Consider the following 24,933-nt stretch of genomic DNA (forward strand, 5'->3'; position numbering starts at 1 on the left):
AAAGATTAATATAAAAGATGTTTTCTCTATGAAGAAAGTCAAGCAGCATTCAGTGGCAAATTGGTTTCTGCTGGGTATTGCACACTTGGACCAAACTTAAATAATGTTAAGTTTCATACTCTGTTTAGATAAGCACATATAGCCACCCATGAAAGCAAAATTACCTGTACCTAGAGGTGCAGAGTGTTCATAGAATCATAGAATAGTTTGCGATGGAAGAGACCTTAAATATTATCTAGTTCCAACCTCCTGCCATGGACAGGGACACCTTCCACTAGACTAGCTTGCTCAAAGTCCCACCCAACTTGGCCTTGAACACTGCTAGGGATAGGGCAGCCACAGCATCTCTGGGCAGTCTGTTTGAGCACCTCTCTAGCTTCACAGTAAAGAACTTCCTAATACCAAATCTAAATTTCTGTGTAATTTAAAGCCATTCCCCCTTGTCCTGTCACTACATGCCCTTGTAGAAGATCCCTCTCCAGCATCCTTGTAGGGCCCCTTTGGGTATTGGAAGGCTGCTTTAAGGTCTCCCCCAAACCTTCACTTCTCCAGGCTGAACAACCCCAAATCTCTCAGCCTGTCTTCATAGAAGTGCTCCAGCCCTCTGATCAAATGTGGTTCTCCTTTGGACTCACTCGAGTAAGAGTAGGCCAACATCCTTCTTGTATCAGGGACCCCAGAGCTGAACACAGAGCTTCAGGTGGGGTCTCACAATAGAGGAGGAAAATAATTGAAAAAAAAAAAAAAAAAGGTAAGTGGATCTGATATTGCATATCGCATTTGCTTGCATTTTCAATTTGGTATAAAAATCACACTGGATCACACAGGTCAGATACTTTTTTCACTGTATTATATGAGTAAGCATTCAAACCACTGAACAGGGCTGGAATGGGCTATTCCCACATCCTCAGAACTGCTCTCCACATGAAGAAAGTTTGGACGGCTTTCTTCATCTGGTTGCTGGCAACAGAGACACTCCATTGTGATGCCTGAAGCATAGATGCATGTTCTCCAGATTGTGGGCTGCAGTGCAGTAACCTCTGACAGCTGTGAGTGCCAGAGGAAGGTGGGCAGTAGGTAGAACCTAAAAAAGCCTACTGGCCCTTATGTTTCCTGTAGAAGAGCAACGCCTAAACACAGTCCCTGTGCAAATGAAAACCTGCAGTTACTAGTATCTATAGTGAGATAATGCAATTAGGAAAAACAAGAGTAAGAGGCTCTACCTTCCCAATACACACCAAGAGAGAGGTGTCCTCTATATGAACCTGCTCATATACAGGTTTGAAGGTTTCTGCACAAAGAGTTCCTCATTCAGTATTCCTTCTCTGAGCTGACAAGGCACAGTCTGGCACATAGTATTCTTGTTTCTGATATGCAGGGCAGTGAAGAACTGTTTTTAGTGAGATTTTAGTAAGCATTAAACTGTTGTTGAAAAAACACTCTGAAGACATCTCTAAATAAAAAATACGTGTCATGCATTTGAAAAACTACCTTAAAGTGTTTCTTTATCCCAGATCTTGTAAACAAAAACAATCACACAACACAGAGTTTTTGAAAGTTTCATTGTCATTTTCATTTTATATGAGATGCTTCTCATGGGGACATCTTTAAAAAACACTCCATCAATCTCTGTCAGTTTCTCATGGCAGTCATTAGTGAAATGTCACCTTCTAAGCTGCTCACACTGGGAGTTTAGACAGCTTTGGCTTTTGAAAATACAAACTTAAGATAACATAATTGGTACACTTAGTTAAATTCACTTAAAGGTAGAATCATTGCAGAAGACATAAGAGACAAATAGGTATGTTAAATGACTGTAACTGTAGGGGGTGGGGGGAAGGGAAGTGCTTTGGTTTCTCTGAACAAGTTCAATATTTGACTATTTCACTTTCCAGTGGCAGCCTTTAAACTTCTGCTGAATTTCAAGTAAATAGTCCCAGATTCTGCAGTGTCTGAGGTCTTTGTTCTCCCTAGAAGTCATGCTTCTGTAATTAGCCACGAGGCTTTCATGTAAGACAGTTATGAAAGAGAAAAAGCCTCAGAAATATTTTCCAACGAAAATATAATGAGGAGGTTTTGAGGGAGGTAGTGTCTAGAGGAGATCACCAAGATAGATTCTAGATTTCCAGCTAACAGCTGGTAAAAATGCCTAACTAGTTCAGAGGCACAGTCTGGAGACCAGGATTAAATGGATATTCTAGCTACATTAGGGACTGTAGTGGTAGGAAAAGGGGTAATGGGTTCAAACTTAAACAGGAGAAGTTTACATTGGATATAAGGAGGAAGTTCTTTACTGTAAGGGTGGTGAAGCGCTGGAATGGGTTGCTCAAGGAAGTTGTGAACGCTCCATCACCAGTGGTGTTCAAGGCCGGGCTGGACAGAACTTTGGGTGACATGGTTTAGTGTGAGGTGTCCCTGCCCATGGCAGGGGAGTTGGAACTTGATGATTTTAAGGTCCTTTCCAACCCTAGCTATTTTGTGATTCTATGAATTAGAGATGCTTACCTGATTACCATGCTCCCTTACAGCCATTGGATTGTGTAGCCATCCATGCAAAAGACGGAAATTATTCCCAGCTCACTGGCATAGAGTCAGATGGCTAAGGAATGCTTCTCACAGTGAAACTAGTATGTTGTGAGTTTCTGTAGATGGAAAAGGGTCTGCTATGTCCTGAATCACCTGCCTGATATGTTCTGTATCATACAAAATGGAGAAATACCATCTCGCCATCATTTTTCTCTAAACAGAAAGAAACTAACGCAAAAGTATTTCTTCATACTGGTGGAGAAGCAAGTCCTGTTAGTATGTTAGGTGCTAAGTATACTTAGCAGCTTGATGTCATCAAAGCACCCGGACACAGCTCTGATGTATTGCTGTAGTGCTAAAAAGCACAGCATGGAAGCAAATGCTTAGGCAAGAACAGCTGTATCAGTATATGCATGAAAATTGCAAACATTTAGAGCAAAGGGGATATGCCTGCCACCCAGGAGTAACAGTCCCGGAGGACTGACCTTTCGTACTCTATAATTCAAAACGTAAAGCTTATTCTTGCTATGTGCCTATGTGCTTTTGTGACTCTCTCTGATCTAATGCGCAGTAATATTAGGTATCAAATGAAAATTAAAAGAAGGCTTCTATGTATTCAAGAGAAAAATCTGTACAGAAGTTAATGAAACAATAGTTTTAGTTTTAAACTTCCAAATCTCTGATTTTATAGAATTTTTCTTTCTGTGTGACTGAGCTTTCAGGGATTAACTTCTCCAATTTCATAATGTCTTATATTTTTTACCTCTTTTATTTCTTTTTATACAAAATTGTGATGAAGCTGATGAAGTCATCAGCTTTTGCTGCTACATACTGGTAAGAGCTGTTGCATAGGATTTAATAATAGATATGATGACACCTAGTGGTGCTGTACAATACTTAAAATAAAGATGAATGCAGTTTAAATCCCCCCCCCCCCCCCCCCATTTAAAGTAACTGAAAAGGTTGTCCGTGTTTTTTCTTCACTCATTTGAATATACAAAATTTCAGTGGTTTGTAATTTTCTTTCTGAATTTTCATTTTACTGAGGAGAAAAAAATAGAGAAAATCTTCTTCTCAGTACAGAAAACAAAATGCATTTTTTGAGATTCCTTTTTGGCACCAGGTCTCATTGACCTCACAGAGTTCTACAGAAAAACAGTTATTACCATATATATCTTTATTTCATTTATGAGATATCAAGGCTTAACTTTCTATCTTTTCTAGGGAAGTTAGTTCCACTGTGATAAATACAGATTATGGGATTTCCTCCTCTTTTATAAGTTATATTACAGGAGATAAAAAGGCTAAGCAAGTGTATCCAAAGTTCTTTTTAGTTTTGCAACTTAAATTTCTGTAATAGTATGATTCTAATGTAATCAGATGATTTGTTGCTTACAAGGCCTTCATGGACAGGTATCATAGAATCATAGAATAGTTAGGATTGGAAAGGACCTCAAGATCATCTAGTTCCAACACCCCTGCCATGGGCAGGGACACCTCACACTAAACCATCCCACACAAGGCTTCGTCCAACCTGGCCTTGAACACCACCGTGGATGGAGCATTCACAACCTCCCTGGGCAACCTATTGCAGTGCCTCACCACCCTAACAGGAAAGAATTTCCTCCTTATATCAAATCTAAACTTCCCCTGTTTAAGTTTTAACCCATTACCCCTTGTTGTGTCACTACAGCCCCTGATGAAGAGTCCCTCCTCAGCATCCCTATAGGCCCCCTTCAGGTACTGGAAGGCTGCTATTAGGTCTCTATGCAGCCTTCTCCAGGCTCAACAGACCCAGCTTTCTCAGCCTGTCTTCATACGGGAGGTACTCCAGTCCCCTGATCATCCTTGTGGCCCTCCTCTGGACTTGTTCCAGCAGTTCCATGTCCTTTTTATGTTGAGGACACCAGAACTGCACACAATAATCCAGGTGAGGTCTCACAAGAGCAGAGTAGAGGGGCAGGATCACCTGCTTCGACCTCTTCATGCTCCTTTTGATGCAGCCCAGGATATGGTTGGCTTTCTGGGCTGCGAGTGCACACTGAAGCCGGCTCATGTTCATTTTCTCATTGACCAGCACCCCCAAGTCCTTCTCCACAGGGCTGCTCTGAATCACTTCTTTTCCCAATCTGTAGCTGTGCCTGGGATTGCTCCGACCCAGGTGTAGGACCTTGCACTTGTCATGGTTGAACTTCATAAGGTTGGCATCAGCCCACTTCACAAGTGTGTCAAGGTCCCTCTGGATGGCATCCCTTCCCTCCAGTGTTATCAACCGAACCACAAAGCTTGGTGTCATCGGCAAACTTGCTGAGGGCGCACTCAATCCCACTGTCCATGTCAGCGACAAAGATGTTAAACAAGACCGGTCCCAACACCGATCCCTGAGGGACACCACTCGTTACTGGTCTCCAGCCGGACATTGAGCCATTGACCACAACTCTTTGTGTGCGGCCATCCAGCCAGTTCTTTATCCACTGAGTGGTCCACCCATCAAATTGATATCTCTCCAATTTAGAGACAAGGATGTCGTGTGGGACAGCGTCAAACGCTTTGCACAAGTCCAGGTAGATGACATCAACTGATTTACCCTTGTCCATCAGTTCTGTAGCCCCATCATAGAAGGCCACCAAATTGGTCAGGCAGGATTTCCCTTTAGTGAAGCCCTGCTGGCTGTCACCAAGCACCTTGTCATTTTTCATGTGCCTTAGCATGCCTTCCAGGAGAATGTGCTCCAAGATTTTGCCAGCCACAAAGGTGAGACTGACGGGTCTGTAACTCCCCGGGTCTTCCATTTTCCCCTTCTTGAAAATGCGGGTTATATTTCCCTTTTTCCAGTCCCCAGGAACTTCACCTGACTGCCACGATTTTTCAAATATGATGGTCAGTGGCTTAGCAACTTCATTCGCCAGCTCCTTCAGGACCTGCGGATGGATTTCATCAGGTCCCATGGACTTGTGTGCGTTCAGATTTTTAAGATGGTCTCAGATCAGATCCTCTCCTACAGTGGGCCCAAGGTCTTCATTCTCACAGTCCCTGCTTCTGCCTTCTAAGACTTGGGTGGTGCAGTCAGAGCCTTTGCCAGTGAAGACCAAGGCAAAGAAGTCATTCAGAACCTCAGCCTTCTCCAAATCCTGTGTAGCCAGTTCTCCCGAGAGTTTCCTTAGAGGGGCTACATTGTCCCTACTCTGTTTTTTGTTTGCTATGTACCTGTAGAATCCCTTCCTGTTATCCTTAACATCCCTGGCCAAGTTTAGGATCTAAGAGTCAACTCCTTAGTGTGTCAAAGAAGTATATAATAGATTATCAGAAACAATCTGATAACATTTTTATTATAAAATGGTCTAAAATGTAGAAGCAATTATAAAAGGAATCAACATTTACATCTAGAATTTACAGATACCTCTCTGTCAGCTTTTAACATAGAACACTTGTAACTCCATGTAGCTACTCACATGTAACACCAACCAAACAAGGAAATGTAAATTACCTTAACACTTCTACCTCAGTAGCTTAAGGACTATGCCAACTTTATATTCTTGTTTTTCCAAAAGTCTCTTCAAAATGAAAATGAACAAAAAGAAAGCTTCCGTTCCTTACTGTTCTATCATTTGATGCTAACATCTCTGTTCTCAGCTGTCGTGGTTTAAACCGATACACACAGCTCGTCCACTCACTGCCCCCCCGACCCTCCCTACTCCCGGAGGGATGGGGAGGAGAATCAGGAGAATGTAACTCCCGTGGGCTGAAATAAGAACAGCCCAGTAACTAAGGTATAACACAGACCACTACTGCTACCACCAATGATAATATTGATAAGAGAAAATAACAAGAGAATACAATACCACTGCCGAACGAGTTCGACCCCCCCAAAGAGAGTGCCCTTCCGGGTAACTCCCAGTTACTTCCCTGGGCATGACGTGCTGTGGTATGGAATACCTCTTTGGCTAGTTTGGGTCAGGTGTCCTGTCTCTGCTTCCTCCCGGCCTCCCTCGTCCCCAGCAGAGCATGAGACTCACAAAGTCCTTGGCCAGAATAAACATTACTTAAAAACAATCGGTGTTATCAGCTCTCTGCCCAGGCTGGAAGTCAAAACACAGAGCTTGCACCAGTTACTAAGAAGGAGCAAAACAGCTCCTGGTAAACCCAGGACATCAGCAGATATCTTGGATACTCTGTTTTGCTAACTCATATTTTCTCTTCCCATGTGCCATACACAGTGCTTTAGTCTAAAAAGTTTGTCATTTGTCAAGAATAATAACAACAAAAAAGGGAAAATCAAAGTATTCAGGCAGAAGATGAGAGGTTTCTAAGCAAACAATAGAATAAAGAACTAGTTATAGATAGAAGAGAGATAAGTAATTATTAATCATGAAATTTTGGTGGATTTTATGTAATCAGAAGGTGAACATGAATAAAGAAATGAATAACAAACCCCTTTTCACACCCTATTTTTCAATAGACAGTGCATAATAAATCTGAGTTCATCCAAAAATCCGTAGAAAACTAATTTTCTACAGAAAGTATGGAGGATGAGATACATAATAATACCATAGTGCATCAGTTCTGAGCTGGACTTTCAAGTGAGACAAGAAATACACTACACTATTTACAGGATGGTGCCACAGGCTCATACAGACCAGGGATAAGGGATACTCTGCATTGCTGTACGAATGCATTACCTGCAACTTTCTCCTGTAGACAAAGATACTTTTAACTGTCTTGAATCTTTCCATATATATCCATAATAGAAAAGAGAGCAACAAATGCATAAAAGGACCCATGAATGACATGAACATTTGCTGAGACAAAGTGTCAGAAAAAGGATGGAATTTGGCTTCTTTTTCCTCTAAATTTTTATGACAACTACCTTTCCAGGAAGAAGAAATATGACAATTTCAGACATTGAGAAAAAGACATTTAGGAACATTTTTTTTTTTTTAAAGCCACATATTTGCTCTTTAAAACCCCTTCTGTTTATTTAAATTATGCGTGCACTCTGGTATAGAGACACTCATAGATTAAGTGCTATGACTAATTATAAACTGAAGTAACATACTAACCATTTTTTCCATGGTAAGGGTTGCACCCACAGTAAAGACAAAATCAAACCGAGTTCCTCCAGTCTCTTTCAGTGGATTGATCATGCAGAATTAATATATTTATGAAAGAATGACTTTCTGTATCATGAAAACTGCAAAGAAGCAAGAATTACCTGTTTAAAACACCAATAACCAGTTAGGAGTAAAACACAGCAACATATGGACTGCTATGAAGAAAATTAACTCCACTCCGGACAGACCTAGTACAGTGCTAGTAGTAGCAGTTGCTTCAGCAATACAGCAGAAGGCAACACATTAATACCTAGCCTAGATTCTCATATGAGGCAAGTGTATGCAGCTATGCTAAATTAAACTAATTGTAATGATTAATGTCATGAAAACAAACACTATACAACGGTGCACATACACTGTGTTTTGAGAATGCAGAAATGTCATATTCTGTAAGTGTCAAGAGGTATCATGCTTCATAAGAAGACTTTGGAAAAAGAAAGCACAGTCCTGAACAGTCACGTTAGTGAATGCAACATGCTCTAGTTTCTGAGTCCAGCAATCTGGGGAAAAGGATGTTAATTTTTTTGTATGTAAGTTTCATGACTCATCATGTAGAAGGACAGGATGAAAATGAGTATAGAATTAAAGCCAAAGCTTTAGTTTTACAAGAAGAAACTAAGTAAAATGTCTGGAATTTAGCTATCAAAATTCCAGGTTAAAAAGATAAAGACTATTTGGATGTTTCCACAGAATAACTTATTCATATGCTTAATTTGGTAAACAAACCTGACATGGTATAGTAAATTTGGAGTAGTAGGATATCTCAAAATTAAGTCTTTTTGCCAGCATGCAAAACCTAAAGTATTCATTTTTACTTACCTGTTATTAACAGATAGTTATTAATAGATTGATGAATGACATTGCAAACAGGGGATACTTAGGTGAATTTGTTCATTATTATAACTAATTTCCCAGGGTATCAACTGGGTAAGTTCTAATTGTAGATGGTTTTGAAGTTTTCCTTTGCAGCTTAATAAATAATACTGGTAAGACTCACTGACGATGCTCCAAGCAATACTGAAAATAAAATAATTTCCTACTTCATGACAGAAGATTTAAATTAAAAAGATTAAACTAAAGAGCCATATGTTTTACAATTCATGACAGAAGATTTAAATTCAAAAGATTAAAGAGACATATTGTTTTATAATCTATTAATATTAATAATCATAACCTATGAATTGTATTGTCTTTTGGACTACTAACTCCGTATTCCAAGCCTATATATTTCAGTGAAGGAAACAGAGGAAGGCTTTTCAAAGACATTCATTTGGGAATACAAAATGTTCAGCTGGAAAGTTATTTGTTTACAATTTTGAGTGCCAACTTTTTTCCATTAATGAGTCGAAATCTTTTCAGATTATTTTTATTGGAAATTTCATTAGCATTTGTAAACAAATCATGTTTACAAGTGAGTCTGTGCCCCTTTTGCATTTTCCATTCTTCCCTGTCTGTTCCTATCTGTCTGTAGCACTGCCTACTGTCTTGAACTTAGGTTAATCCCTTATATGAGCATGTAGTTCACTCACAGAATAGCTGTCAGAGGGCATTTTGACACTTTGATTCATATTTCAGTTTTTCATGTCTCATTTCTACAAAACAATATTACAGTATGATGGAAATCTTTGAATGGGCCCCAGCCAAACACAAATCCCAAAGATACAAAGATCAACTTAGAAACTACCATTTGTCACTCATCTGCATCTCAGAAGAACCATGTGCTTCAAAAAAAGCTGTATTTCTTCAATAGGTTAGATTGAAATTGAAACAAGAAAATAAAGAAGACTCCTCATAGGGAATCACTAGAGTAAAATCAAAGCCAGGATCTTGAAAATAAATATCTCAGGAAACAAATGGGGTTTTTGTAGCAGAAGCAGTAAATTCAGCAAAGTATATATGAAGTAATTCTAAGATCAGTTCCTCATCCATTGATATGAATAACAGCATTCTTCCTCCTGTCACTGTCAGTAAGGGTACATTATGGAAATTTAGAATTGCATCGAAGATACATTTGTGGTAATTATCATCTCTGGTGAACTTAGAAACAATGATTTTTCATGTTTAATTGACATTTGCTGGAAAGATAGCAAAACCAGAACACATACTTCACAGCACCTCACGTCTTTTAACAGATCAATCAGTTTCTTCTGTTTCATTTTTTTATTACAACAGTGATCCATAGGGTGGATAGCACTTCTCTGAAAGGACCCAGGAATATTTTTCTTTTTTTCTTTTTTCTGTTTTTTTCTTTTTTCTCTTTTTTTCTTACTTATGCATACACACTCTTTGCATATGAGTTATCCTATTCAAATATATCTCATGTAAAATTGAAATAGGATGTGGACTAAGATTTTGTTTCAGAAGCATATATGAGTTTCACTCTGAGGATATATAAAACCAGTGTTTTATATGTGTCACACTAGACACACTGTTTTCTTTAAGGAGACATTAGTAATCTGGAAGTAAACAATTCTGCATCCAAGGTAATGGTTGGACTTGATGATCTTAAAGGACTTTTTCAACCTAGTTGATTTAACAATTTTATGATTCTATGATTCTGTGATTCTAATCCATATTTTTGTGTTTTCAGAGCAGACTACAGAGAAGGGAGACAATCCACACCAGGTAAAACAAGTCCTTAATTCATCACTAAGACAAAAGAAGCGATGCATAAATGACATCTATTGAGGTTTCAAGGACGTTTCTGCTACATGACATAGCTTCCTTACCCACAAATAAGGAATGCCCAATAGAGTACACTACTACAAACATTTGTGCTACACAAAACTATTTGGTCTCTTTTGCCATACATCATCCATTCATAGATTCCAATATCCTTTGATATAGTTATAGGAACCCAGTGCACAATTGGCTGATTAAGCTTTTTGTAAGATTAGTGGCATGTATACACCACATATAACACATAGTAATACAGTTTTATATCTAGAACTTTGTTTTTAATCTATAGGGTTCAAGCTTAAAGCATTGGAAGTCTGGTTTTGAGTAGTCTATAATGAACAGAGAAAAACAAGCTTATGAATAAATTCAGTAGACACACATTTGAACTTCCACTGGGAAGTGTTTCTATATCCACAGATTAAAAAAAGATTGATATTGACTGGTCTGCTCATTTTAAAAACACCAACAAATAAAATCACCAGTGTAAAACACAAACAGAGCTGCAAAAAGGGATATAAAATGCTGTTCTTATTGCAAATGACAAATTCAAGGGTCTGATGCTTGATATTTACATGTACTTTTTGTATAGCACCAACTGAACTGCCTCATAATTAAGGACAACTCCCACAAGGCAGAAAGTAATTGCTCCTTTGTAGATGAGGTACTTCTGGATGAAGAAGTGATTAAAATATTTATATTGCGCAGCTTGTTCAATTCACTCATATTATCAGATTAATTTACTTTAATTCATGATGCATCAACATTTACATGGTTTTCCTCCAAAAATGGTACTTGAAATAGAATAACTTTTTATTACCTATTTTGCAGCTTAATAATGTCAATGTGTTTGGTGGATAGATGGCTACTGCTTCATTAGCATTTTTTATTTACCCTATAAGAATTATTTTTTGTACTGGACATGAAAAATTTATAGATACTTATGATGAAATAGATTTCAATCTGGAACCTCCAGAGAATATGTTTTAAATTAATAAAGATTTACTAGCAACAAGTATATATAATTTTGTGAGTCCTGAAAAAGAAGATGGTTTGCTCTTTTTTTCTTCATCAAATCAAAGTGTTTCATAGACTTATAGAATCATAAAGTGTTTGGGGTTGGAAGGGGCCTTAAAGATCATCAGGTTCCAAACCCCCTGCCATGGGCAGGGACACCTTCCACTAGACCAGCTTGCCCAAAGTCTCACCCAACCCGGCCTTGAGCACTGCCAGGGATGGGTCAGTCACAGTTTCTCTACGCAATCTGTGCCATTGCCTTTCTACCTTCACAGTAAAGAACTTCTTCCTAATACCTAATCTAAATCTACCCTCTGTCTGCTTAAAGCCAATCCCCCTTGTCCTGTCACTACAGGCCCCTGTAGAAAGTTTCTCTCTAGCATCTTTGTAGGCTTCCTTTGGGTATTGGAAGGTTGCTCTAAGGTCTCCCCTGGATCTTCTCTTCTCCAGGCTGAAGAATCCCACCTGTCTCAACCTGTCTTCATAGGAGAAATGCTCCAGCCTTCTAATCTTCTTTGTGATCCTTCCCTGGCCTCACTCAAACAGGCTCACGTCCCTCTGGGGCCCCAGAGCTGGATGCAGTACTCCAGGTGGGGTCTCACGAGAGTGGAGTAGAGGAGAAGAATCGCCTCCCTTGACACGCAGGTCCTACTGCTGGCTTATGTTGAGCTTCTTGTTTCTATCTGAAGGTTTCATAAAGCCTGATATTCTACTCTGACCCTTATTTATAAACTAAAATCTCTACACTGCTGTGATTTGCGTTGATTTCTCTCCCAAAGGACTTAAGACTGACTATAAATTAACTCAGGTGTAAATCTAAAAACTTACTGAAACCTGTAGTACATATGCATACGTAGGTTGAGATTATTTGACTGTACTGTATACTATATAATACTCTGCACCCATATACATATTTCCATATATGGAAACAGACTGCAATGTATTTCTCAGTGTCAAGGCTAGTACACTGTTTATGATCCAGTCCCCCAGGTGGGGTTTTTGTAAGAAATTTTGTAAGTAATTTCATAAGTATCATTAAAGTGTTTGACAAAAACCATAGTGGACACGTGTCTTCTGGAGACAGACCAGATGTGCCTGAAGATTAAGTGCTTGGAGTTCAAAGCAGGCTTTGCAGTCTGCCCAAGAAGATGGGTAGTGGCTCAGATTTTAATTAGGTTGTTAAAAGTAACTCAGACATGTTTATCCAGCTTGCTGTGACAGCAAGGTAGACAGAACTGCTGTAAACGTGTTATCTAGCAGTGGCAGTTTCTGAGAAACCCAACCAGCTCTGTGGACTTTTCATCATTAACTACCTTTCCTGTGTTATGTTCCATGTGTACATATGCGGAAGCACAGTGAAAAAGGCATTTTGGTCACAGAGAAGTCAATTTTATTCTGATGTCCCCTATTCTTTTTCCTATAGGAGAAAACACTGTAAATACATAAATCACAGAAGACAGGACAGACCATAATTTCAAGGGTTAGATATCCTGCAGACTCCATAAAATAATCATCATAAAAATAACTGTCATAAAAAAAAGCTCTTGATTTAATATTGACAAGGTAATATACAACAAATGCTATTGAATATCAGATTATACTGAGACTGAAGACTTCCCATGTTAATCTCCAGTTGTTAATCTCAAAGCAACTACCATGAAACTCTTCCAGGAAGTAAAAAATATACTTCATAAACATAAAAATAAGTATTTCAAGAATCTAAACTGTTGCTTTTAATAAAAAATCTAGCCTTTTACCTTATTAACAATGTTAACCTTTGATGTGATCATTAGGGATGGGATGGCTGACAAAAGATACAACTTGAAGTCAAATCAAAACATATCTTTTATGGTTTATTGTATCTATTTTACATACCAATTTCTCAGGGCTTTCTTGACACTTTTTTGGTTCAGTTATATTATTCACTAACATCCCTGACAAAGTGACATCAGATAGTTATTAAAAGACTGTATTGTTACTGATACTTCTCACATGTTACTAACACTTTTAAAAAGGAACTCAAATGGCTAAACTAATGAAAATAAGATGTTTCTTATCATTATACCTAAATTTCAATAGTTGTATCAATATAAATTTTTGAGGCAATAGCTTTGTGCTATACACTTCTGCAAAATCGAGAAATTTCTCAAGAAGGCGATCATACCAATAAATAATTATTTTCACTTTTATTTTCAGAAATCAGTTTGCTGGTTTAGCAGGTTTGCGAGCATGTTGCCAAAAGATCTGACTCACTAGTTACAGATTGCAACCTGCACAAAACCTCTGGATATGTTGGTCTATGATTTTCATATAAAATGACCTATCAACTAACCCACTTGCAACCACTCCGATACAGAAAGAGAGCAAGTACACTGAGGATTAATTAGAATTTTTCCTGCAGTCAATAGAAAATGTGATACATGGGAATTTTGAAATCTAGCTTTTGTAGACACCTTGCCTGCACGTGAGAAAAACAATAAGCAACAGATCTGTGAAGTGATTTTTAAATAAATGTTAAATAAAATCTTCACAGTACTTATTTGTCTTCTGTTTCAGTGCAGATGGACAATGTTCAGTCCACAGTTTAGGGCAGGGAATCTGCAATGAGCCTTGTTGCCCTCAGGAAAGGAAGAAAAGATGGAGAAGAGCTGTCAGAACCTTGTACGTTCAGTTCCGTCAAACATAGGATGCCTGCAGAGTGTGCCAGCATAAAAGAAAATAAAACAGACACTTGTCCAGTTTCAGACTCAGTGATACCTCCTAAGAGACTTTGCTGTGGTTAGTTAAACAATAGAGAAAAAAGAGAATTACGTTACAGGAATGTACTTGCCAAACAAAAGCCTACGTCTCTCTGACCAGCAAAGGGTCTTTACAGTCACAGTTAGTATTTTCACCTCTGGGCATAGTTCTTAGACTTCTGGAGTAAAAATTCTGGCAAAAAAAAAAAAAGCACAAAAAGAAATGTGATGAGACCTCAGTAAGGAGCAGTCTCTCTCTGTAAAGGACTGTAAGAGATTTTGAAACTACAAAACAGAAGAGATACTACAGCAATATATTCTTTTAGTATAAAGAAACAAGGGGTTTTTATTGTTACGTTTTGCAACAATTAAGGCTGAAGTAAATTCTCTTCAGGTTTAGCCATATCAGCATTCTTTCCTCGGGATTTCTGTTTTGTTGTAGTTAACATACTTTTGATCCTTTGGTAGTGTTTTTAGCTCCTACTTCTGATCCTTAAGAAATAACAGCAGAAACTCATCCACAGCAAAGAAGCCACAAACTGATTTCCTGGTTTTTATGTTTCAGAATGAAAAATAAACAGAAAGAACTTTTCATAAATGCCTTTTAGCAGATTGTGGAATGCTCTTTATAGAAGATACACTTTTTTCTGCAAAGTAAAAAAGGAAGTATTTTTAAGGTTTGATTCTCGGTCCTTGGACATCTTACTGGACAAAATTACACACAAATATGGTTTCCACATTTATTTATACCATCTGTATTGTTCTGGTCAGTTAACAGGATTTTCACAGAGCTGTGGAATGACAGAAAATTCAGGCTGGAAAGGGGTTCAGAATGTCTCCAGTCCAGACTCTTGCTCACATCAGGGCCAGTTCTGAGGTCAGAGATTGTTGCTCAGGTCTTTGTACTACTGGGTGTTGCAAACCTCCAAGGATGAAAACTGCACAGCCTCTCTGGGCAGCCTGCTCCAGCTTGCAACAGCCCGCACCTCTCAGACTCTCCCCACAGGACAAGTGCTCCCAGTCCCTCAGCCTAGGCCCCGTCTCCTGAGAACACTCCAATTTGTTGCCTTTCTTAGATCAGGGGTCTGGACAAAGTATTGTGGATTTGGTCTAATGAAGGCTGAGTAGGGGAGAATAAACATCCCTCTAGCTGCTAGCAATGCTCCTGCTCATATAGACCAGGGAACTGCTGGCCATATCTGCTAGCTCAGGCTCAACTCACTGCTTACCAGGCCCCATGGCATCACAGCTTGTTGGTCTGCAGGCTGTTGTCATTGTACGAGCTCTTCTGTATCAGGAGCAGCACTTGACACTTGTCCTTGCTCAGTTTCACAAGGTGCCTATCTGCCTATTCCTCTAGCTTGTCCAGGTTTTTCTGGATGTGACCCTAGCCCAAGGACCTATCAACTATCAATTGGTCTCCCCTGTGTTTGATTACATCTACACACTTGATGAGCGTGTATAAGAATATCGTGGGAAGCAGTGTCAAAAGCCTTGATAAAGTTGATGTAAATGGCATCCTTTTCATCCCTAAATAGTTATTTTATCATAGGAAGCAATAAGTTCAATCAGACATGATTTACACTCAATAAATCCTTCCCAGTCTTTTCTAATCATTTTATTATCCTGCATGTGCCCATAAACTTGTTACAGGACTACTTGATTCCTGACTTTCCCAGAAACCAAAGTATGGCTGACCACTCCGCAGTTTCTTGAATCATCCTTTTGGCTTTTTTTTGAAGACGAGTGCAACACTCTTCTCTCCACTTGCTGAGTACCTCTTCTGTTCTCAACTGTTATAATATCAGCCATCTTTCTCAGCACCTTCAATGCAGCTTTCAATTTATATGGGTCAGACTCTTCCAGTAATCCTTGACTTGATCCTTATGCATTGCTGATCATTCTCTTCCTTGAGCCCTGTCTCTAATCACAGATGCCTGGGAGATCTTAACAGCAAAATCTCAGACAAAGCGGTGTCATCATGGCCACTGTCACTAAAACCACATCTCTCTGTGAACAGGTCATCCTTTTCCTTATTCAGCCTTTTCCTTGTGGTGTAGCAGTAGAAGCTCTTGTTGCATTTGACATCCCTTGCAAATGTCAAGTCTGAATGATTTTGATTACATTTGTCACAAATGGAGAGGCTCCTGTTGTTATGATGTGATGCAGAATCAGCTTAAGCCCTTAGAGTCCACATAACCTGTACATCATAGTTAGGATTTCTCAAGATATAAGCACAGAATTTCTTGTCTCAGTTTGATGGGAAGTTTATGTATTTGCATGTTACTCTTGCTTGGCATAAGTACTAAATAGACTGCCCCTCCATTTTTGTGTTCAGCAACCTCTGTGCAGAGACCATTGTAAATGTATTACGCACCTGTGTAATTATACATTTATTAATGGATAGGAATTACTTTGTGATAAAGCTTTGTCCCACATTATCCCCTGTGGCTGCATGGTTTGTATATCCTATTCCATGAAAATGGAATTTTTGTGATACATTCCCACCCCCTTCCTTCCAGCAATGTGACATAGCTAAGGAATTAAAATTTGTAGTGCAGATTTCAAATGTCAGTGATAAATGACTTATTTCTATCACCTGCTTTAACAACATGCATTTTCCTGAATTGAACTGCTTGCTTGGTGGCTTCTTTGTCCACATATGGAAGCACAAGTCCAGCTAAAATGCATGGGTGCACTCCTTTCCTTGATGTTTCTTTTACTCTAGGTCTGCATTCCATACATATACATCTATGCATACTCATACCTAAACAGAAATCAATACCCATCTAGATATGAAACTTGCTCCTCAGCTCTTGGATCAACTATTTTCCAGTTCATCTATGAGCTGGAAATAGTACCTAAGTTCTTAATGTAGAGAAGTCTCATTTTTCTTGATTAATTTATTAGTGAAGACTGACAGCTGCGAGAGAAAACACTTCCCACAGACAAAGGTTCTTGATTCTAGAAGTAAAAATTATTTAAAAAACTGGGAAGACAGAGATTGTTGGTTTCCATTAGACATACTGGTTCTCGGACTTTCTTCAGTGGTGCACTGAACGGCAAATGTTTCAAATTTAATTTGGTCTTCAAAAAGAAAAGCAATGAACAAACAAACATACAGAAGAGAAATAAAAACCTTAGAGTAAGTTAAAAATTATAAAGTTTCCCACTAGTAATGAGATGCTTCTGGTAACAGCTCTTCAGATTTCTCTAGGGGCTTCTAGTTGCCAAAGACAGACATAATATTTTCTCATTATTAGCTCTCCAGTAGAGAGGAAAGAAAGTATCATCTTCTTTGCAGTCAAACAGAAAAAGTGGTACTCTGAACAAGTAATTTAGAGCAGTAAAATGAAGCAAAGAGTGCTGCAGAACTTAAGTGATGCATTGTTATAGGAGCAAAAGAGATAGACTGTGAGCCCTTCTGTCAGGTTTCTAAAAAAAAAAGAATACGAAGACCAAAACCAACCTTCTTGTGAAATGTGATTTAAGAAAGTAAGGAGGAAAGAAGAGTAACAGAGAGGTTGAGCATATGTGTCCCTGCAATACACCTCATAATGCTTAATCTGCATCATTTCACATTTATCAAAACAAGACAAGCAGGTGGAAATTGTGGAAGTATCATTTGGCCATCTTGTTGAGTCAATCAAATCATCAGTTTTCCAAGAACTAAAACCTTTTTCTGTTAAACACTTTCTTTGGCAAAGCAAGAAAGTCCTTCTAAATGTGAACAAAAGATGTTACCCCAGGTGTTCTTTCCCACAGACAACAGCTTTCAAGAATAAAGACTTTGAGTGCCACAAATGCAGGAGAAGGTCATTTTTCATCCTATATTCTTAAAACACATCGCTGTCATCTTCAATTATTATTAGGTGGGACTTTAAAAAGCCCCTAAATTAGAAAAATAGCTTCATAGAGGCTTAATGAAACCAATAGTATTAGCTTATTATTTTCACATCTTTTAAACATCTCTGCCTTTAAGAGAGTTTATGGTTAAATTGGTGGTTATGGCAAGAGGCATAACCTTGAGTTGCGTTGTTAAGCAGTGACTCACTCTTACACATAGAAGAAAATAAGGCGACATAATTCTGAGTTCTGAAACATTGTATTTTGCTGTCTTGCAGACATTTACTGTCTTGTATCATTTACTTTGATATCTCCATCTGTAAAAGGAAGATAATGATACATAGCTGCTCCATGTATCTCACTGGCATGCAGAGGAGACTTTTAATTGCATTTAGATTATCATTGAAACTAGTGATGAAATTACCATTGGCATTTGTGACTGGACTATTTATAGAAACTGTATTTCATAGGGTTTGAGGAGACCTTACAAAGCAATCCAGCCAGTACACTGTTCTAGCCTGTACAAAGCAGCTCTGTCTAATGGCCATCTAGTCTGTCTTTTGAAACCTCCTAAGGTAATCCATTCTATTGTTTAGCTACCCTTGCAAGGTGATTTTTCCCCCCCAGTTTCTGAAATGAATAATTTCTACAGCAAATCCTGTTAGTTATTTCTTGATTTTAAGAAAAATACTTTGTAACACAGTGACAGTTTACTATGTAACGATTAATATTATGCTTCCTCTCACCTTTCTTATTTCTGCTTCTCCTGTTAGCATCCTAGAAAAATTACATTGTCAACATCTCTATCAGAAATGTTGACATGGTACTTTTAAGGCAGACAACTACTTTGAGAATGGTTATTTCTCTTTTCTTAAATAGTGCACTGGTTAGATCCCAGATGATGTTTGCCATCTCTGCAAGGATGTCATATTAGCTCAAATACATATGTGAAGAATAAAACTGCCAGATCAGTTATCCCTCCTTCCCAGCAGAATTTCTCTCTTCGTTTTAATATGGTGTTTGCTAGGGACAGAAGCCCAGGTTGATTTAAAAAATATAGTACTCACCCTCACTTAATTTCCTCATGTTAATTTGAGACCATATCCCCATTTGTGAAATTCAATTTTAAGTAAAAATTTGTCATTGCCAAGCACTAGGATCTTCCCTTACTACATAAGAAAATCCTTTATTCAGTTACCATAGCCTTTAATACAAATTCTGTGTAGATCGAGGTCCAGGAGAGACCTCTGATGGCCTACACAGTAAATCTCAGTCTTAGAGAATGTTTTCACTGAATCACAGGAAAGATTTTGCTGGATAGCAGAGACCTGTAAAAGCCAAGGAAACACTGGACAGATTTCTGATAGATAGCCCTAACAGGCCCTGTATATGTAATATACACAGATCTGCAACAGTTTTGTGAGAGGTGAGAATCCTGTGATTTTAGAGAATAAAGCTGGAAAAACACCTGAAGGCTAGGCTTCCATTCTAAGTCATCACCACTTAACCACACCAGCTGCATGCAGTCCACTGATTTCTGATATACAAGCAGCCAAAGAGGTTAGGTAAGGGACAAGAAAGAAAAGAAAGCTTTATCAGGAAATGCAAGTGAAATATAAGACAGAATACAATATATGATGCCCCTTATGGTTTACTCTAATAAAATAACAAATAACGTTGAGTTTCTTGAGCTACCCCTCTAATGTCTAACTGCAACAGAAAAGTTGTGTTTGAGGATAAAAAAAAAAAGATTATGCTGCGCACAAATTTGAAAAGACAGTAATTTCAGCTTTAAGTGAAAGAAAAATAAATTTACATGACCCAATACATAAACTTTTGTACCGGTAAGTTCTTTCACACATAAGTAGCTTTCCTTATTTTAATTTTTCTTTCAAAATAATGGAATTGTCAATGGTGAGTAGAAAATATATGTAGGTTTAAGCATTTTGTGGTGTGAAACACAGGAAAAATCTTCTCTCTTGTAAAACAGTAAAATCTAATCAATATTTTTTTTTATTTTATTTTATTAATAATTTTTATTTCACTGTACCAATTAGACTTTTTTTTTTTTTAAGAGAGTGGGGAGGAAAGGAAAGAGTGTGTGAAGAAGACCATTAAGAATACATTATCAGTAACATTAGGTATACTAGCATGCAACATTGTCTGATTTTTTTACAACTCCTTTATGTTCTCACCTGATCAATCAGAGGTATGTTTGGGAAGCCTCTGACTAACGTAATAGTTAATTTGTTTGTGGTTCATGCCAAGTATCGTCAGTGAAACTGTAATTAGAGAACTAATTAAGGAGGCCAAGGCCCAAGTCCACAAAGATATTTAGGCAAGTAAATTCTTATTTAAATTATTAATTCCCCATGAGAAACACTCAGACATGATTGCTGTGGCAATGAAACTTGCCACTTTTATTTTCAGTGGATATATGACAGGATCTCTGTAGCACAATGGCATCTGATGTAAATATTTCTAGAAAAATATAGCCATCCCAGCACAGTAATAGCTAAAGTTAGTTAGTTCACACAAAGCCCTTTCTCCAGCATGGCTTTACATTTTCCAAGATAACATGATCCTTGTTAAGTAAAATATTTCTGTGTTATATACAATGCATTAGAGAAAATCCTGATATCACAAGATAAAGACAGAAAGTGAAAACTGCATACTTGAAATATTCTGAATAGCTCAAACACCACAATTGACCTACTATTTGGAACCTTTTAGTTAAAGACTAGTTTTCTGAAGTGTCTTCAAGGACTTTCATGACTTTAACGTCCTTCGTGCCATCCTTCAGACATATCTGTCTACATTACTTTCTCATTCAAGTTACTTTGTACAGCTAGTTATAAAAATGGATTTTTGGAAGGCCCCTATGTGCAGTTGGATGTATTCTGATTTCTTTCTTTGCATGCCCTATGCAAAGAGATACTGATAAAATTATACTTGTTTGCCACAGATACACAGCGCATACTACTCTCGTATTATATTAGCAGATGTAAGCAATACTAGTAGGAACATATAAATGCAGGACAACTCAGACAATAAATAAAAGTAGAAATAAAGGAAATAAAAGTACAAATTAAATAAAGAGGATAGCACAACTGCAGAGTTTTCTAACAGACAGCCATTCCGGAAGGAAGCAGTCATGATACCTCTTTAGCTTTCAAACACTGACCTGTGAAGAGACAAAGAGTCTCCAATATGTAGTTTCTAGGCAGTTTCAGAAGAATTATCTCAGTGTCTTTCACAGTGGAACACCTTTCTCTCTCCACTGAATTTATTTCACTACATGTGGTTAAGGAGGATGATAGATTGAGCTAGCACGCATCACTTCTAGCTAGCCTTGGTGATTTCTGGAGTGCTTTTATGCCTTTTTCCACTGTGACATATCAGTTCTTCACCATTGATTAAGCAATGTAGACAGGAAGCAGAAGTAGAGTGTGAATATGTATCGCATTATAATAAATGAAAAGAAAAAGCCAATGAAATCTTGAATGCATGCTTAGCTGCTCCATGCAATGAAGAAGCTGAGTATTACCCTCTAAAAGGCATAGTTAGATAGTTCAGCTAGATGTATAGATAACTTTCACCTTAAGAAAGGTTTAGAGCAATTGGTTATTAGCATACACCAAGGGGACAGAAGAAATAGGAACAGGTAAAAACCTTGATCTGAAGTTCTTCTCTAACATTCCTAGCTGGTAATATGAAATCCTAACAAGTACATCATCATGAACTCAAAAGTTTAACCCCAGTTATTGTCAATTCTAGTAATATCCTGTGAAATGGCAACTCGTCAACTTCTTGCAAATTTGAAACAGCAAGTCGTTTTGTTGATCCAAGGAAATACAGCAGAAACAGTTACATTTACCATAAGAAGGAAGCTTTAAGTTTTAATATTCATTCAGTGTTGTCTTTTAAACAATGTTTATTTGTAAATATGTGAATCAACCTTTTAATATGCAACCATAAAATTTTTCCACCTAGATAAATTATTTAACTATAGCAATATGTGACTGTGGGTCATTATGCATAAAGGAGTTCTATGGTATCTTAAACACTAGGAATTATTTCACTGTAGGAGACTTTAGTTTTCAAAAATAAAGATGAAAGAATAATCATTAAGAAGATTGGATAATGTTTGATAAGAAGAATAACAGATTTCCTTATCAAAAAAGACCCTGAAAGAGGAAGAATTGGTGTTATTCTAAGCTGAATAAATACATTAGGACATTACAAAAGGGTATGAAAGAGAAAATGATTTTTTTCACTCAGTTTAATTTAAATAAAAAGATAACCAAAAGTACAAAATTAGCATGTGAAGACAGCTGGGCTGAATATCTTAGAGAATGAAGAATGTAGAAGAAACAGGATGGGAAGATCAGGAAGGGAGTACAGAAAAGAACACAAAAGACAAATACAGTGGTGCACTGGTATCAGAATATATAGTGCAAATTAGAAATTAGATCAACTGATTAGCTGATTGTAAAACAATCATTGTATTATGTGCTTCCTAAAATGTATTTCTCGTGTAGCATTTGCAGTAAAGATACACTATAATGAATATAGCTTTAAAAGGCCCTGATGAAGTTTCTTCCAGAATTTACAGACCTGTTCAGTAATGTCCAGGAAAGATGAATTCTAAATAGAAGAGGTTTTGGCAAGGGCTTACAAGCTAAATAATGGAGTAGAGCATAAGTCTTTCAATAAAAGCTTGTAAAATAAATGTAGGCAAAGGATGTAATTACTTCTTATTATTACACTATGCCAACTAACACTTATCAGTGATAATAATTAATTTAAAAATAGAAATAATAACATAAATTTAATAGATATATTATGGCTATTAAAAATTAGACAAACTAGAATAAATTTTTATAAGAACACTGAGACAAGGTGGGGGGGGAGATAGAGCAGTGATTTCCAATGCTCCGAAAATGATTGTCTTTTTCCTCAGACCTGGCTGCCTTGTTAGGTTTTCACCAACAGTCTTACTGTCCAAATGCTATGGTGTTCTAAGTGTGGTCTAATCACTGACATTGAAGACAACCTCTTTCAGGCATATTTCCTTCTACAGAACAAGAGGGGTAAGACCTGAGGATTTTATGGACACTGAGGGAAAAGTAGACAGGAACATCTGACTTCAAAAGTTCTGGAATTCAGTTCATTAAACTGGGCTAATGTTGCTCAAAAGCCGTGTTACTTCGAATACAGTTTTATTCATCATAGAAAGGAAAACTGGAGGCTTTTGTGTGAAATACATGATTATAAATATAAGTACTGGATTTCATTTTGTGATAAGCCCCATGAGTGGCTAAAAGCAAGGCATTCTCCAATACTGAGAAAATGTAAACATATAGGTGAATCAATTGATCAATCATTTGAAAAGACATTAAAAAAAAGAAAAAATCTTCTTCTGTTTTAAAATTCACATAATTAGTTTCAGTGCTTTACCTGAGCAAAACTAACATTACAAGTGCTGTTTTGAACAGGTTGCTAAATTGAGGTACATCAATTTAGTTTCACTGATATCAGTGAAGCTTCACTATTTTACTTACTGCTACTCTGCCCCATTTTAAAAAATAAACTATTGTAGGTAGCACCTATTATTTCCTCTAAAGAAATAAAGAGATGTTGCAATGATCAAACATTTCTTATTTGAAAATCAGTTCTGCACTCTCAGGAACAGAGATTTTTGTCTGAGGTAGCAGTGTAAGGTCTGTCAAATTCAGTACAATATGTCTTATTAATGGCTTCTAAGCCAACCCTTATAACCATAAGCCTACAGCATTATCCAAGATGTATTTGAAGAAAAAAAATTGCTTGACACTAGAGAAAAGGTTAGCACTACGCTGCAGGGATTCTAATTCTTAGTTTCATTAAGGAATTAAATTAGAGCAAAATTTTTACCCTTTCCTCCTTCCCTCATCACAAAAAGGAATGCTAACCTCAAATGGACCTGCTGCTCATCTTCAGTATTTTGCAACCTTTTCTTCACAGCAAGGGCAAAGGCCTCCACATTGATATTCTGGAGGGAATCTGCATGACATTGTTAGGAATGGGCAAATGATCTGAAAGTCCCTACACAGCCAATATAATTCTGATTAAAGCTTGGCATTTGTTTTCTTGCTCTTTGGAGCAGACAGCATGCTGCCTGGAATTAGAAATATGAAAGGCAGAGGAACTTCCTACTGTGCCGAGAGTATTTTTTTCCTGCTTCTCTTCAGAATGCAGCCAAGTTTGCAAACTTTTTTTGTTTTGAGCACAGATCATTAAAGTGAGGTCATTCCTGTTTTCTCTCTCAAGAAGAGAATCTCTCAAAATGAGATGCGCTGTGTCTCACAAATTTTCCCCCAGAATTACTGAAAAAGACCTTGCTCTACCAGCTTCCTAACTGATGTTTCATCTCCAATATTTTAAACAGGAAAATGCTGTTTTAGTTCTTTAAGTCAAAAGATGTATATCTGTAAGAGAATCTTATACATACTATAATAAATGTAAATTATATATGTATAGTAAAACCCTATAATTTTGAAAGAAAAGCCTTGTTTGAATATGTACATGTTAAATTACTTGCATTAAATTCATTTGGAACTCCATTTCACACTGTGACTTAAAAATTTATTAGTTTCCACTTAAATACACCTATCATAACCCTGAATGCAGACTAGTTTCCATGAGGTTACAAAGTCCCTACATGATACCAAAAAAAGTCTTTGAGTGAAATACTAATTCCTTGTAGTCAGTGGCAGAACCATCATTAGTCTTCAGTTCAGGATTTCATTTTTTGCTTCTATTATACGTGTTATATCTATTATTTAAAATCTATTCCAATTGACTATTAACTTGTAATGTGATGAAAGCGTTTACAGTGCAGTCACACAGTAAGGCTTTGGCAAGAAGCAGACAGTAAACCTTATACGACTACCCTAAATATTTTGTTGTTGCTGTTTCTGAAAGTGCAGAAGTGTTTTTCAGATAAGAAATGTTTGGTTACTACAATATGTAGTTTT

The 24,933-nt window shown here is 37.4% G+C and overlaps 1 long non-coding RNA gene across 2 annotated transcripts in view; it reads right to left on the reverse strand.

Annotated features, from left to right (window-relative positions):
* LOC136008516 (uncharacterized) overlaps positions 1-24,933 on the reverse strand; it is a 141,469-nt gene that overhangs the window by 107,122 nt on the left and 9,414 nt on the right. Inside the window, exon 4 of one of the 2 annotated variants that reach the window (XR_010610118.1) lies at positions 13,163-17,155. The exons of the other annotated variant lie outside the window; for it this stretch is intronic. This is a non-coding gene — a long non-coding RNA (uncharacterized LOC136008516). Of the gene's footprint in view, positions 1-13,162; positions 17,156-24,933 lie in introns of those variants that run through there. 2 annotated transcript variants of the gene reach the window in all.

This window comes from Lathamus discolor, chromosome 2, assembly GCF_037157495.1.
Source record: "Lathamus discolor isolate bLatDis1 chromosome 2, bLatDis1.hap1, whole genome shotgun sequence".
Taxonomy (NCBI): Eukaryota; Metazoa; Chordata; class Aves; order Psittaciformes; family Psittacidae; genus Lathamus; species Lathamus discolor.